Below are 17,008 nucleotides of genomic sequence, written 5' to 3' on the forward strand. Positions count from 1 at the left end.
ATAAATAATATAAATATAATATAAGAAATAAAATAAATAAATAAATAAATAAAATTATTATATAAAAGAGATTTTTAGGGTAAGAGGACATATATTATTGTTGTATAATAAAAAAATTTTTAAAGATATATAAACATATATAAAATAATTATAATAGAGTTATGCAATTAATAATAAAAAAAATTGGAAAATACTCATCTTGATCGTGTGTGGCAAGCGTGGGAAGTGTATGGTGCGCCTTCAGGACTGGCAGCGTTGGATCCATTAGTGAATCAGACGGACGGCTACGATGATGAGGGAGCACCATGCTGCTGTGCGTCTTAAAGCATGGGATCTCCCTGTTTCAAATTAAAACGCGCGCCATATACTGGCCAATAGGACGCCTCCACGTGATCATCTTCTTCATCTAACTTCTGCAACTAGCGTTTTTACATCGCTTATTCCATACGCGCTATAAAAGCTTCGCTTTTAACACCTGTGGAAAATAGCGAACAGGACCAAAACGACAAGAAACTTTTTCGCACATACATGGAACGAACCGTTTAAGCCTTGCGAATCCAGTCATGGACCTGATTAAACCTGATTTTGCTTGTATACAAAAACCCCAAATTGGAGCTTTATGCCCTAATATGGCATCATGCTCGTAACAACATAATAACGTGCCAAATCATCCAGAAACGATGAACAAACCATTCTAAACATGAATATGCAATTAGATTTAAGAATGGATGCATGAACACACAGGATCGAGTCAATTTAAGAAACGGCCAAGAATGACTTACAGTGCTTGATTCTTGATGATTTGTGACTCGAAAACGGTTGGGAACCTTTCAGTGATGATCAAGGAGTGAATTGAGATCGCTTGTAACACCTGAATCGGCTTGAATCTCAGTATTGAAGTTTGAGTTTTTTGAAGGATTTTGAACTCGGGTTTGGTGTGCTATGGCTGCAAATTCGTAACCCTTGCCCTCTGATCTTGTTATGTATATATAGGAGAGTAGAATAGGTTAACTGAACTGAAAAGAATCTCCATGAATCTTTGATTTGCATATTAGAAAAATTTGATTGGAAATAAGTTATGAAACTTTCTAAAATTGGCCAATATTGATTCAATCTTTTTCAATTCTCTTTTGCATGAAATTGGATTGATTTTGGAATATATTTGCTGATTAAAATAGATCCAAATCACATCTTTTATAAAATATTTGGTTTTATTTGATTTTAATCATTTTTAAAAATTCATAATAAATCAAATAAATCATGTAATTTTGTGGGAAAGAGATCTTGGGCCTTTGGATGCTTGGGGATCAAAATTGAACCAAAATAACTTGGGCCTATTTGCAAAAATTTCCAAGTTCCTTCACATTTTTCTTTCCAAAATAGTCCAACTTTGACAAGGTCTATCTCTCTCAATTTTTGGGATATGGAGGTGTTCTATGACTTTTTAGAAACTTTAGAGAGTCCTCTAACCAGTGTCTTTGGTCTCATGTCAAAATTATTTTCCATGCTCCTTGTGTGTCCTTTTGAAAAAAGTGACTTTTTGTTGACTTTTGAAAAGGACCTATAATGTTTTGATCCATATCTCTCAAATGAAGCATTTTTAGACTTGGCATGTGAGAGACAAATTTGTAGAGCATTCAATTTACTTCAAAATGAGCTTTGGATGGAAAAATTTTGATGTCCCATGTGAGAGTTATGGCTGGTCAAGGTTCAGTTGACTTTCTCCTATACAAACCCTAATTTAGAAACTTTTTGATTTGTTAATTCTTGATCTTTCCTTGATGAACCATGATCAATTTTTGATCAAATGGTGAATGATACTTCAATGGGAGGATCTTGACAAAAAATCAGGAGTTTTGACTTTTCTTTGACCACAGTTGACTTTTAGGTTAACCTAGTCGACTGTTGACTTTCTGAACATTTGAGTGACCAATCCTTTGAGTTGAGACTTGATACTTGCCATAGAGATAATGTGAGACATATTGAGCCATATAGGAGGTCTTGGAGCCATTGATTCATTGATTTTCCTTTGAGCAAACCAAACCCTAGTTTCTGAGCCTTGTTTAGGAGAGTGTGTCTTGGAGCTTTGTATCTTGATTTGAATTTGAATAGGAGAGAATGTATGGGCAAATTTTGGGGTATGATAGTTAAGTTCTCAATATTTTGGGTTAAAGCGTCTACTTTAGCATTAACGCGGTCTATACCACTTCCTCCTTTGGTTTGGGTTTTCTCTACAGCGGTTCGTTCTCCTCCCCATTGATAATGGTTTTGTGCCATGTTTTTTATGAGGTTATATGCTTCATCATGAGGTTTGTCCATTAGAGCTCCGCCAACAGCGACATCTATAGTCATTTTAGTGTTATAAAGTAGACCACCATAGAAAGTATGGATGATCAGCCATGGTTCGAGTCCATGATGAGGACATAGTCTTAGCATGTCCTTATATCGTTCCCAAGCTTCGAAGAGTGATTCATTATCTTTTTGGGTAAATCCGTTGATTTGACCTCTTAGCATAGCAGTTTTGCTAGGCGGTAAATATCTCACTAAGAATACTCTTGTCATACCCCAAAATTTGCCCATCATATTTTAGTCCATCTGACTTTCAAATGCTCAAAGATCTCTTATTGCTCAAAGCTACCTATCTCCTAAACGAGTGCCTCTGAACTAGGGTTTTGCTTTTCTCAAAGAGAAATCAACTTTTGATGCCTCAAGTGGACTTCATGGCCTCTCATATGCCTTAAATAATCCTCATGCCAAGTTTCAAGCTCTGATTCATAAGATTGCTCAATCAACAGTTCAAAATGATCAACAGTCGACCAATTTGACCTAAAAGTCAACTATGGTCAAACTACGGTCAAAACTCCTGATTTTTGGTCAACATCCTTATTTTAAAGTAACATTCATCATTTGATCAAGGGTTGATCATGATTCATCAAGAAAATCTCAGAAATCATCAAAACTCATTGTTTCTAAATTAGGGTTTTCTAAGCAAAAGTCAACTGAACTTTGACTGAACATAACTTCCATATGGTTCATCAGAAATTTCCCCACCAAAGCTCCTTTTGAAGGAAATTGAATTCTATACAATTTTTTCTCTCAAAAGCCAAGGCCAAAAATGCTTCATTTAAGAGATATGAGCCAAAACATTACAGGTCCTTCTAGAAGCTCGCAAACAACAGTTTTTTGTCAGGAGCCATATCTTCAAGATAAAATCCCCAAATGCAAAAAAAGCTTCGGAAGGGGATTATAGTGGACATCCTGAGCTTTCCAAAACGTCCTAGAACATCTTCATAGGATAAAAATTGAGAGAGTTATGATCGACAGAAGTTGGGTGAAAATTGGGGAATGCATGAAACCCTAAGTGAGCAAATTCAAACTTTTGGATAATGGGCCTATAATATTCTATTGTCCACGTGACAAGGAGCTTATAAGAGGCCCATAAATCATTTTTCATTTATTTAATGGTTTTATTTCATTTATTCTTGAATTTATCAATTTAAATTCAAAATAGATCAAATAAAATCATAAGATATTATATGATTAATCCAAATTGACCTAGAAGTCAGCTAAATTCATCGAAAAATAAATTGGAAAGAGAATGAAGCTAAAATAGAAAGATTGCATTATATTTCCAATCAAATATTCTCAATTTTCTTTCTCATCAATAACATGATTTGATTGCAAACTTTCAACCCTAATTCACACATTATATATTTCCCTACTATCCAGTCTTAAGGATTCACGAAGACCTAGCCTAAAAGGAGCATTCCAAAACCTACAAAATTCAAGAAAGTGGTGAATTTAGGATTCCTTGTTGTAGCCTCATTCCGACCCAAACAAAGTCTCCAACCACATATCAAGGTAGCATAGAGTGAGGATGGGTCACTACTGAGAGCCCATAATGTGTAAAACGATCTATCATATTCTTCATGTTCTTACTTATTTAAATTTTGATATTATACATATTATTGTAGTTTGATGTGATTTAACCCTTCCTTTGAGTTCCTGCTATGTTTTTAGGAAGGTTTTGATCGTAGATACGAAGCTTTAACGTGTAGAACAGGACCTATCATTGTTAGGGCAAGAATCCATGAAAGCTTCAGATTCCTAGTTACAGATGTTTTCAGGGGAAACGGACACTGTCACTGGATTCGTAGACCCCGAATTAGGGGGATAAGGTGCTTTGCCTTTGTTTGTTCATGGTACTTTGCAGGTTTTGGAGGTCAAGAAAATTGTTGCGTAAAAGGTGGAAAATCCGCAGGAAATTTCCCAACAAAATGCCCAACAAATTCCGCAGCAAATCTGGACCAGGAATCTAAAGGAGACGATGAATAGTAGTGCACTACACGTGGTTTAGTGTGGTTGGTCAGTTAACCATCCAGCTTCTCTCTCCACGCGTGGCTGATTCCCATTCGCAAGTCAAAAAGTCTTGTTTCTCTTCCTTCTTGCGATTGGCTGATAATGGACAACAGAGGGCCCACTTTGACTTTCATTTGAATTAATATTAGTGCGCGTGTATTATATTTATTGAATGATGATTGCTTTACTAACTAATTAAAAACTTGGCTCAGCTGGCTGACTAGTGGAGATGCGCTACCAAAGGGACCTTGGTTCGATCCCTGGATCTGGCATGTATTATTTTTACTTATCAACATACTTATTTCTTCAAGAGCCAACGCGCGTGGTCCATCAGGGTGTACGATGCACCCTCAATACTGGCCAATTGATTAACATGGTGTTCAAATCTAAAGGACCAAGATATGAGTCACACCATACACCTCAAGGGCCTACCTCACCTGATTCCAACTCCCCAGGTTTCTTTTTTTGTTTGTTTTTTTGTTTTTTTCCACTTCTTTGTTTTTTGTTACTTTATTTTATTTACTTACTCACCTTTAAAAAAGAACTCTAGCATATTAACCTTATTAATTAACATTTGGATTATTTTTTACAAGTTAGGTTTTATTTAGTTTAATTTTAGGCATTTTAATTATTTAGTTTTACCAAAAATAATTAGTTTTAATTAGGTAAATTAGCTTTTTTAATTTTTTTAATTAGGTTAAATAATTTAATAATTAGGATTTAATATTATGTCATAATTTTAAATTAATTTAGGTTTAGTCTTTAAACTTCAAAATCCTAGGTAAACAGTGGAAATCATCAACAATGTAAGAGTTGTCTATAAGCTAGGCTTAGGTTTTTACCCCGAGGCTTTAGGTTTTTTTAGCCATTTTAAGATTCAAGGTTTATCACCATGAACACCACAAATTGTTTTCAAACATTGAATATCTTCATTATCGCGAACTTCTTTTCTCATCCCATACTCTGTGTATGTCGCATGCCTTTAATTTATATTTAATTTCTGCCTTTATTTAATTTTTTCTTTTATTTAATTTCTGCTTTTATTTAATTTTTGCTTTTATTAAATTTCTGCCTTTATTTAATTTTTTGCTTTTATTTAATTTCTGCATTTATTTAACTTCTACTTTAATTTCTGCCTTTATTTTATGCTATTTATTTAACTATATATTTTTCTGCCATTTAAATTCTAGAAAATGTGTATAGGTTTGCAAAAGGTTTTTTTTTGTAATAGTTAGATTTTTATTTTTGCGCTCCATTCATCCTCTATCATGTAACTGCCCCAAAGCCTTGTAATAGTTGTAGGTTTATTTTCTGCCTTTTAATTTTCGCACAATATAACTGTTATTTAACTGCGTGGTTAGTAATCCTAGGGAGTGGAAAGAATAATAACTGGACGTAGCTCACTAACGCAAGATAAATACTCGAATCTAACTCACGTGATTGGTGCACACACACACCTTTAGGGTAACCTCTTTTTGTTGCCTTGTTGCCTGTTGCCTTTTTATTATTATGATTCTAAAATAGTCAAGTCCCTCGATTCCGAGGATACCTAAAGCAATTGTTGCCCTCAGTTCATAATCATCATAAGATCATATGTCCCTTTGAAGTTGCCTTAACGAAAATAATCTTGTCCCCCGATGTTGCCTCGGTTTAAATGATGATTGTCTCAATTTCTAAGGTATCCTCGCCTGTTGCCTAAATGAATATTACATACTTCCTTAAAGACTACCTACCTCTACATGGTAGGGACAGTTTTATAGTGAACGATATTTCCTCGATGACCCTTAACATCCAATGGAAGGACTCCCTACCCTCTTTATGGTATGGATAGCCCTTTCAAACCGGAAAGCTGAAAGAACAAAATCTTAAAATTAGGGTAGTTGCTACTAATTGCTTGCTCTGTTTTTAAATTCAAAATTACTTTTCACACCCTTTTTTCAAATCAATTCAAAAAGGCTACGCTTATTTACAAGCTAAAGTCCTTATTCAAATCTTTTTCTAATCACACACGACACTTTTTCAAACAATTCAAACAAAATTGAGCTAAGCAATTAAGAGCCCATGGATAACCATGGATACAAAGGGTGCTTACACCTTCCCTTTGTATAACTTACCCCCTGAACTCAAAATCTTTCAAAGGCCTTTCCTGTTCTTTTTGCCTTTCCAATTGGATAAAATAAAAGTCAGTGGCGACTCTTGCTATCCGCACATTTCTTTAAAGTCAGTTCACCGTATTACAACTCTCTTCAATTCGTCCCAGGTAGTTATGGAATTAGAGGGTAGGGATTGAAGCCACGCACTAGCTCTATCTCTCAAGGAGAAAGGAAAGAGACATAATCGAATAGCTTCGGGACTAACGTTGTTAGCTTTGACAGTGTCGGCATATTGCACGAACACGGATAAATGGAGATTAGGATCGTCTGCAGGGCTTCTAGAAAATTGGTTCTGTTGGACAGCTTGTACCAATGAAGGTTTCAGTTCGAAATTGTTCGCCTCAATCGCAGGTGGTACGATACTTGAGTGCAGTTCAGCTCGTGAAGGAGCGGCATAGTCTCTAAGAGGACGAAGAGCAGCCATCTCTAACTTCGGGGTTAATTGATCAGTAAAGATCAATTCCTGAGAAATCAGAATTGGTTCTACTTCGGGAAGATGATAAGCTCGACGTCTTACGTTAATAAAACGTTCAATCTCGTTAATTCGTTGTATTAATTCCCCTCCTTGTGAACGAGTATTTGGCATACAATTGTTCAAAGAGAAAGGAAATAATTGCCCTAGTCTCTACGGTGTAACAGTGGGTTACGATATCGACTTAAATAGTCCCCGGCAGGGGCGCCAAAAACTTGATCGTGATTTTACGTGTCTATAAATCTGATAACTGCAAGTGCACAGTCGTGTCGTGTAGTTTTAAAAGATATCGAATCCACAGGGACTATGAATCGATCTACCATTATCTAAGGTTACTATGTAAAGCTAAGTTTACTAATATTTTGATTGTTTCTAAGCGGAAAGTTAAATTGTGAATTCTAAGGAATATAATAATAAACGGATATTAGTATGTATTTCGTTTAACTTAGGTGATCCGAAGTTCCATTGGCTATGGTTCTTATTTAATTAAAATATTTATTAATTTTGTCGTTTAAAAGCCCTCCTTTCAAACTCTCGCTCTGTTGATTTAGACTACTATCCTAACTCGTAATGTACGCTCTCGCCATCCCATTAGATTTAGAAAAGCTTTTTGAAAATAACATAGTTAATAAAATGTTCGCTTTATGAAGACGTTATCTACTTAAATCTTCTAGTCTCAAACTATCGCTCTATTGACTCGGATCATGCTAGTATTCCCTAACGTACGCTCTCGCCATCCCGCGTCGGGTTTAAAAACACTTTTTGAAAGTAAATAAATTCTAATCAGTTTTAATACGCTTTCTCCATCCTTAAAACTAATGTCCTATGTCTACTATCCAGTTAAGAATCTCAAACTCTCACTCTATTGATTTTAACCTTTATCGGCCCTAAAATCTCAAACTCTCGCTCTATTGATTTTAGGACTCTAGCAATTAAATTAGACATAAAACCAAAAACAAGTGATAGTTAATAAGACATATTAAAGCCAACTTATTTCGTATCCCACGGTTAACTTACTTTACATACCGATACCTTAATTAATTAGCCAGACATATTGATACGGTTAAACATGCATAAATCTGTTCGGTTTATAATAAAAGGCATATTAAATGGCATACAATATATCATGCAATTAAATAATATAAAGGCGGTAAATAAAAAAACCTGAATAAAATTAATCTGAAATAAACTTAAATCTTGAAGTACTCGAACTTCCACCACAGGTTGGCTGGATCGTTCTTCAGAAATTATTCGGGCGTAAAAATTAAAACAAGGAAGTAAAAACTAAATCTAACGTAAGGTTAGATCTATGAAAAATTCACAACAATTTCCGGTGTAGAAATTTCTGTGAGAAAAGAATGCAGTGAATAAAAAATGCGAAGAAAAAATAATGCTTGAAAATAAATTCGGCAACACTTTGTTGGTAAAAATTCGGACCCTTTCTCAAGTGTTTGTGTCTAGTATTTATAGGAGTAGGCCTGCAGAGTGCTTTCCACTTTTTCCTTTTCCGTTCCTTCTTTTTCTCCTAAAAATGTGCATTCACGTGACTTGAAAAGAGTCATTGCAGAGAACGTGGTCATGAGACGTGCGTCTCAAATTCCTTTAACATAGGAGACGGGCGTCTCCTCTTCATTACGTAGCAAGGACGTGGCAAGGAGAGTGGGAGACGGACGTCTCCACTCTTTACGTGGTCTTATTCTTCAAACTGGGCCTTCTCCATGTTGCAAAGCCCAAGACAGGCGTCTCCCATATATATGAGACAGACGTCTCACCTTTTGTGTGGGCCACGCGCTCACTCTTCTGGTTTGGGCCTGTTGCTCTTTGTACCTCATATTCACTTCAGCACATCCCTTTTATCTTCTTGGAATAAATATGAATGATTTTTGCTTCATTTCTTCTTCTTTACGCGAATAGTCTCAATACGAACGTATTACCTGAAACATCGCAAATACCCGCATAATATCATAATAAAACAATATAATTAAATGAAAATGCTAATAATATCTATGGCTTTTAAGCTGAATTATATGATATAAATTCCTGTTATCAAAAAGGCGTTCCCGTCATGGATAAAACATCGGTGCGCTTGGTATGGTGAGGGACTTCTATGTCGGATAACTCTCCTCTAGTGGTGCCACGTAGGCAATGCTAGTAGGCTTTCACCCGGGTGGGATTTTGTAGTCATTATGGCATATTGCACTAGCGGTTAACAAACCTATATATAAATGATTGATGGGGTTGTGACGCCACTTAGGCAAGGTCACAATGGGAAAACTCGTCGAAGATGTAATTCCGCGTAGGAATGATCTGTTTCATCTATCGGTGTGCATGTGCAAGTCTTTTGACGCGTAGACACAAGGGATAACCCATCGAGGGTATGGTATAGCATAGCCTAAGTAGAAAGGCATAACTTACTTCTAGATTCCTCGTACATGGGTACGGGTCTGCATACTTGTTTGTGTGGCTTGAGGAAAGTTTCTGATAGTAGAAAGGAAGGTAATTCCGGAAGACCCGACCTCGAGGGTCGCGTCCTATAGGAGGTAGGCAAGTAAACCCGGAATACCTATTCTGGAGGAAACTGGTACTCATGGTTGTTTGTTGATCTCATTGGTTAGTCAAGGGACGTTCAATGTGGATTGTATCCTTGATGTGTGTTTGTACCTAGCCGTGAAGAAAACCCCGGATCCACGGGAGATCCGTCTGCTTGCATGCACCTTGTAGAACCGAGTGAACCCGTAAGATAGGGGGCTCATAGAGATTTAGTAATCTCACCCCCAATCCTCTTATTATTCTTTCACGAACAGGTTAGAAGAAGAAGAATTGCTATATGGTTCACATTGAAGATTGTGGACGGGAAGATGGCAGGATGACCTCATCTGATCATATCTTTTCGCTGTGTATTATTATTGACAAGCTAATTGTACATAGTTGTAACAAAAGACTTGTATTGTATGCGATTTTAGTTATTGTCATTTTTCCGCTTATGCATGTTTCTTGTGCCATTTTAGCATCACTACATATTATTCTAGACGCATATGTACGGGGTGTTACAACAATAAGCATTGGCCCATTCGCTCGAGCAAATAGATGCCACATTTCCTCATCATAAAAAGGGATCATCCGGGCACGCTAAGTCTTTCGTCACCGCCAACAGCTAGTTCAGTCTTCTCGGATACACTAAGACTTGCTCAACCATCTCCTATATTTTGGGCCTTGGAAACGCACCCAGCCCAAAAATATAGCATGACGTATTCACACATAGAGTAGAGCATTTTAAATAGCCCTTTACACCTAGAGGATAAGGTATTCAAAATTTACCCAAAACTTCATACTTTTGGTTGTACCTTTGCTCTCGTTCTCACTTTGGTATCGGAGAATCTTGCAGATACAACCCCTGTTTTCTCAACCATCACCAAAGATCACGCCATCGCTGCTGGCCATCTGTTTTGACTCTACCCGGACAATTAATAATTAAAATATTAATAGTTAAAATCTTAATTAGTAAAAATACTAATTCAATAGTTACAATAATATGAAATAATTATTTAATATATTTATTGCTAATTAATAAATAAATAAAGCTTGCATTATATATTCATCTGCTGATTAAATTTTTTGTTTCATATTTAATTTTTTGTTTGAAAAATATTTAATTTATTTGTTGCTAATTCAATAAAAATAAATAATATGTTGCTGATAATTCAATAACAAGAAATATTACAATTTACTATCATTATAGTAAATAAATTGCTTAATTATAAACATTTTAAAAATATGTTTAAATATTTTTAAAACAAATTCATGTAAAAAAACTTCAACAAAAGTTTTTTCAACACAATTTTTTTTATTATTATTTTATTATATTTAGAATTTTAAGCAAAAATTAACTTTACTATATATATAACAAAAGATTTGTTACTTTATAATAAATATTTGTTGTTAATATCCATTATATACATATGTGTTGCGAATTATAATCAAAGAAAAAAATGGTTTAGTAGAGAGCAAAGAAGAAATAGAAATATAGAGACTTGGACCTAAAAAAGATTTAGGGTCTAAATGCAAAAATTCGCTAACTTACAAAGAAAAGAAGAATATTTAAGCCTAAATTATATTATAAAATATTATATAAAACTTGCATAATTTTTTTTTATTAATACTATCTTTTCTTAAAATTATTATTATAAAAATAAACTTGAAATATAAGCCATTAAAAATATTAATGAAATAAAAATATAGTTTTTATATACATTGTACTAATTTATAAATAATAAATTTATTTAAGTATTTATTATTCTCCCATTTTTCTATTCTATTAATTTATTTTATCATATTATTCAAAATAGATAATGCAATGAATATTTTTGTAAATTTTTTTATTTATTCTTTTCTAAAAGTTATTGATTTATAAATAACACAAACTTGTTTACATTACACATGAGTATTAATAAATATTGATGTAAAGCTACATCACTCACTCTATTTTTAATACATAAATATTATTGTTAGGAATCGAATTCATAATAATATCACGATTGAAACATACCACTAGGGGAATATGGACCCCAATATATTATTAATTTATTATCTACAATATAAGAAAAGTTGTTGTTCTGAAAATCTCAAAAATACCCTTGTATTATCTTAGTATAAATTAATAATTTGAGGGTACAAATATTTTTTGTTGGTTTTTTGCTACTCACTTTTCACTTTTCACTTTTTCACTTTTCACTTTTCACTTTTTCACTTTTCACTTTTCACTTTTTATTACTTATTATTATTATTTCTAATAAATTATTAATCAAAGTATTTCAATAAATTATGTTTTAATAAAAAGATTATCATGATCATTTTAAATATAATTGTTAATTTACATTTAAAATAGTATTAAATTTTTAAAAATTAAATTTAGTAATTGAATATTAATAGCGAAGAAATATAATTTGAAATAATTTTTATTTTAAAATACAATATTTTTTAAGAAAATAATAATTATTTTAGTTTGAAAAGGTGTTTTATCGGATAAAATACAAGAATGTGTGTCACTTATGATTAACCTTAATTTATATGATTTAAAATATTATTATATTAATATATTTCAGTAATGAAGTTTATAAAATTAAAATAATGTTTGCACAATTAAATATTAGAAAAAATATTTATATTGATGTCAATTCACAAATATATGTTATAAATGTAAATAGGATATATATATATATATATATATATATAAATATATATATATATATATATATATATATATATATATATATATATATATATATACATATATATATATATATATACATATATATATATATATATATATATATATATATATATATATATATATATATATATACGGGGAAAAGTGTATTACTTATTCAATTATAACATATTACTATTATTTATAGACAAATTCTATTAGTATCAAATTTTATTGATTCAGATATTTTTGTAAATGATACCTAAACAAAAATAATATTCATATGATGGAAAAAATCTATTAATGTTCTAAATAATTTTATATACGAAAAATGATATTTATGATCCAACAATTTTTTATTCAAAAAAGGTATACGGGAAAAAATTATTATTTATCTAAATATTTTTATGTAAACAATACCTAAATATAAATAATATTTTTATATGAAAAAAAATCTATTAATGATCTAAGTATTTTTATATATGAAAAGTGATATTTATGATCCAAATTTTTTTTATTCAAAAAAGGTATACGGGAAAAAAAACTATTATTGATCTAAATATTTTTATATACGAAAATTTATAATTGATTCAGATATTTTTGTAAATGATACCTAAACATAAAAAATATTTGTAATGGGAAAAATCTATTAATGTAACATCCCTAATTGTCTAAACATGATAATGTACATATGAGGAATTATTGAGAAGAGACAAGTGGGCTAGTTTTTTTTTTTTTTTTTTTTTTGAAAAGATTTTTTATTATTAGTTACAATGGAACTACATGGCAAGAGTGTAAATATCTTTTAGTTGAAGGGTATTGTGGCCTTTAAACATGAGTGCATGGAACTTAAGACATGTTTGATAAGATAGTGTTCATAAAATCATAATTTATGAGAGAAAGAAAAGAGGAATAACTTAAGAACAAGAAGAAAAAGAAGTACATATCTCCATTTTCGCAACTCTAGAACAACCCTCACAAAACTGGTCATATCTCTTTGCTTGTAACTCCGTTTGTAACGATTCTGGTCTCGTTGGAAAGGTAACAAAATTCTCTTCGATTTGATGTACTAATTCACATTCATAGTAATTCGCATGCTGAATGTGTATGAAGGTGGGCTACGGATTTCTTGCTAAAGAAGATGGAAGTTTGAGTAAGATAAGAGTTCAAAGGTTGCACTAACATCATCCTAACCTCTCTAAATCCAAGGTGAGTCCATAGATAGAAAATGGGGATTTAAAATCTATTGGGTGAATTGGGGTTTAGGGTTTGAGATGCTTTGCATGAATAAAGATGATTAGAATGCTTTAGGGTGTTAATCAATATTAATCTATGTGCTCAAACCTGTTGGTTGCATGATCATAATTGTTGTCATGTTCATAATGATGATAGAGGTGTTAATTATATGTATATGCTGCTAAGAATGGTCATTTTATGCTTGGAATAGTTTGGATGAAAATAGATGTATTGGAACTGGTATAATGCAAGAAAAATATGATTTTTGCTTCTGCTTCAATAAGCAATCGATTGCAGGGGTCAAGCAATCAATTGCACTGTAAAAATTTTACATTCCAAGCTTTTGGTTCAGTGAGCAATCGATTGCACACTGGTGCAAATCGATTGCACCTGACAGAAAATTTCCCTTTTATTGTTTCGACCATAACTTGAGTTCTACAACTCGAAATGAAGCCTGGTCGGAAGCGTTAGAAAGGTCTTTCGATGCTCTTTAATAAAATGTTTTAATCTAATGTATTTGGTTCAAATATGGAATATGGTAATTGAATTCCTAATGGTATGATATGATCACTTTAGTAGAAGTTAAGTGATAATGAATAAATGGATTCCATAATGATGCTATGACATTGAAATTCTGAATATGAGTATAGATACAGTTTATGTATACTGGTGTAATACATATGAAGTATCGTGATGGGTCATTGATTGTTTTATTCGTCGTTCCGGTTGAACGTTCGGTTATATGCCTTTTTGCGTATGATTACGTGTGGTATTCTAGAATCGAAGTAGGCCAAACTACTAGGTGGTAAGGCGCCATTGTTGATGGACTAGTTTCCAAAGTTACCATTGCGATGTGCTCGTGAGAGTCTATAGGGCGTGTCTCACTTGCAGAACACATCGGCGTTCTTGGTATGACGAACACACCTGAGCTACCATTGCAGTGTGCTTGTGAGAGTCTTTACGGCGTGTCTCACTTGTAGAACACACTTGGCGTGATTGGTATGGTGGAGTAGTGATGCCACTTATGCGATATCACTTGGATAACTCACCTCTAGTGGTGCCACATAGGCTACATCACTAGGCTCCTATCCGGATGGGCTTGTGCAGTCAATTAGGCGTCTTTGCACTTGCGGAAACCATATTGCGTATGGATGTTGACGGGGTCGTGACGCCACATAGGAAGTGTCACCGCTGTAACTCGTCACGGATGAAATTACATTAAGGACTCATCCGCTTCATCTAGCGATGGTCTTGTGCGAGTCTTTTAACGACAGGCACTTGGTGACTCACCGAGGGTGTGTAGTGCAGCCTAGGTAGACCGGTTGTTACTACTTCTGGAATCCCCGTAAATGGGTATGGGTCTGCATATGTGTTTGTTGTAATATTTTTGTACTTGTGATACGATGACTCCTATGGTGGATGATTCATGTGTTTGCTCCGTACTTGTACCGGATGTGAGGATAAACCCCAAATCAATGGTGGATTCGTTTTGTGATGCATGTACCCTGTAGATCCGAGTGGACCTATAGGATAGGCGGACTCACTGAGATTTAGTAATCTCACCCCAATCAACTTATCTTTTTTAGGTGCAGTTTAGTAGTGTTTGGTCAGTAGCAGGTTTGGACTGAAGACTTGGAAGTGGTGATGGCTCGGAGACCTCGTTAGATCTCATTCTCCGCTGTGCAGATCCATTGAAGATATATGTTTTGTAATTCTTATTAGAATTTCATGTTGTATTTTATATGGATCATCTTGTATCTTTGGATTTTGTATGTACTCAATATCAATTTTTAACTTTTCATGCATAATATACTAGTCAGTTATGTATGGGGTGTTACAGTTGGTATCAGAGCAGGTTGATTCTTGGCCGAGCCATGAGATATCACTAGCAATCCCTTTCTTCCTCGTGTGTGTGTTGCTAACCTGATTTTACTCATATCTCATTCAGTTGTTGAACTTGATCAACTCATCAGCTGAGTGCGTGACAGTAGAATTACGGTAGAGCCGCCACGAGGACTCGTAAACCTGTAAATGTTGTGAACCCGAGTAGTAAGAGTTGAATAGGTGAAATATTGTTCGAACAACGCAAGTAGATGGAATGATGAGGTTGTCAAGCTTAAGAGGAGTGTTTGACGCAAAGTAGTGATAGCTGAATTGTCAAGGTGCGGATTAAGACAACTGGAATTCCTAAGGTTTGACTAGATGAAGTGAGACTTTCGTTAAGTTCCGGTACCAGCGAAGGAAATCCACGAAGCATCCGGGTAGAAGTGTAGTAAGGGAAGTTCTCCGAAGGTGTCGAGTTTGAAGCTAGTGGGATTCATTTCCTGATGATGGTGCTAGTAAAGGATATGACTAGTGAACCAATGGAGTGGAAGAACTCCCAGAAGTAGGAACAGAAAAGTCAGAACCTTATGATTAAGCTGGTATAGATAGTAAGAGGATGTACAGGAAGGTAGACTTTGACTCAAGTTGATGTACCCTAAGCGAGAATGGTTATCTAGTTAAGGGTTGGTGGAATGTACGAACGTGGTAACTTGCGATTGGGTGAATTTTGGATACCCGACTGGTGGGATAGGGCGTGCATTTAGGTTCTTATTATTTCGTACTTAAGTTCTAGAACTACGCTAGATGGAAGATGAAATGATGTAGCACCCTTAGGTCTTAGCATCCTGAGGGGTGTGATCGGAAGGACTTGAGGAACAAAGACCCCATTGAAGACCTGTTGAGACACCTGTTAGTTATGACTATAAGGTACGTGTGGAGATCGTTATACGCCACTGAGGTAGGTTACCTGGATACATGACCTCGGAGATGGACCACCATGTTGGTACTTGTCATACCCCAAAATTTGCCCATACATTTTTTCCTCATTCCAATACAAATCAATACATAAAGCTCATAGACACTCCCTCCCATACAAAGGCTCTGAATTAGGGTTTGGTTCATTCAAAGGAAAATCACTGAATCAATGGTTTCAAAGTATCTCATATGGCTCAATACATCTCACATTATCCCTATGACAAGTATCAAGGCTCATTTCAAAGAATTGGTCACTCAAAAGTTCAGAAAGTCAACAGTCGACTAAGTTAACCTGAAAGTCAACTGTGGTCAAAGTAAAGACAAAACTCCTGATTTTTTTGAGATCCTCATATTGAAGTATCATTCACCATTTGATAAAGAATTGACCATGGTTCATCAAGGAAAGAACAAAAATCAACAAATCAAGAAGTTTCTAAATTAGGGTTTTGTATAGGAAAAGTCAACTGAACTTTGACCAGTCATAACTCTCACATGGAACATCCAAAATTTTCCATCCAAAGCTCATTTTGAAGTAAATTTGATTCTCTACAAAATTGTCTCTCACATGCCAAGTCCAAAAATGCTTCATTTGAGAGATATGGACTAAAACATTATAGGTCCTTTTCAAAAGTCAACAAAAAGGAACTTTTTCAAAAGGACATAAAATGAGCATGGAAAATAATTTTGATATAAGACCAAAGACACTGGTTAGAGGACTCTCTAAGGTTTCCAAAAAGTCCACAAGCTTGAAAAAATATTGAGATATGAGGAAATGGCATGGGG

General features: G+C 34.1%; 1 non-coding gene across 1 annotated transcript; it reads left to right on the forward strand.

Annotated features, from left to right (window-relative positions):
- Window positions 1-2,407: 2,407 nt before the first annotated feature.
- Window positions 2,408-2,514, forward strand: LOC131624659 (small nucleolar RNA R71). Its single transcript, XR_009290639.1, has one exon. It is a non-coding gene; the product is annotated as a small nucleolar RNA R71 (small nucleolar RNA).
- Window positions 2,515-17,008: the final 14,494 nt, after the last annotated feature.

Source organism: Vicia villosa, unplaced genomic scaffold, assembly GCF_029867415.1.
Source record: "Vicia villosa cultivar HV-30 ecotype Madison, WI unplaced genomic scaffold, Vvil1.0 ctg.000146F_1_1, whole genome shotgun sequence".
NCBI classification, from domain to species: domain Eukaryota; kingdom Viridiplantae; phylum Streptophyta; class Magnoliopsida; order Fabales; family Fabaceae; genus Vicia; species Vicia villosa.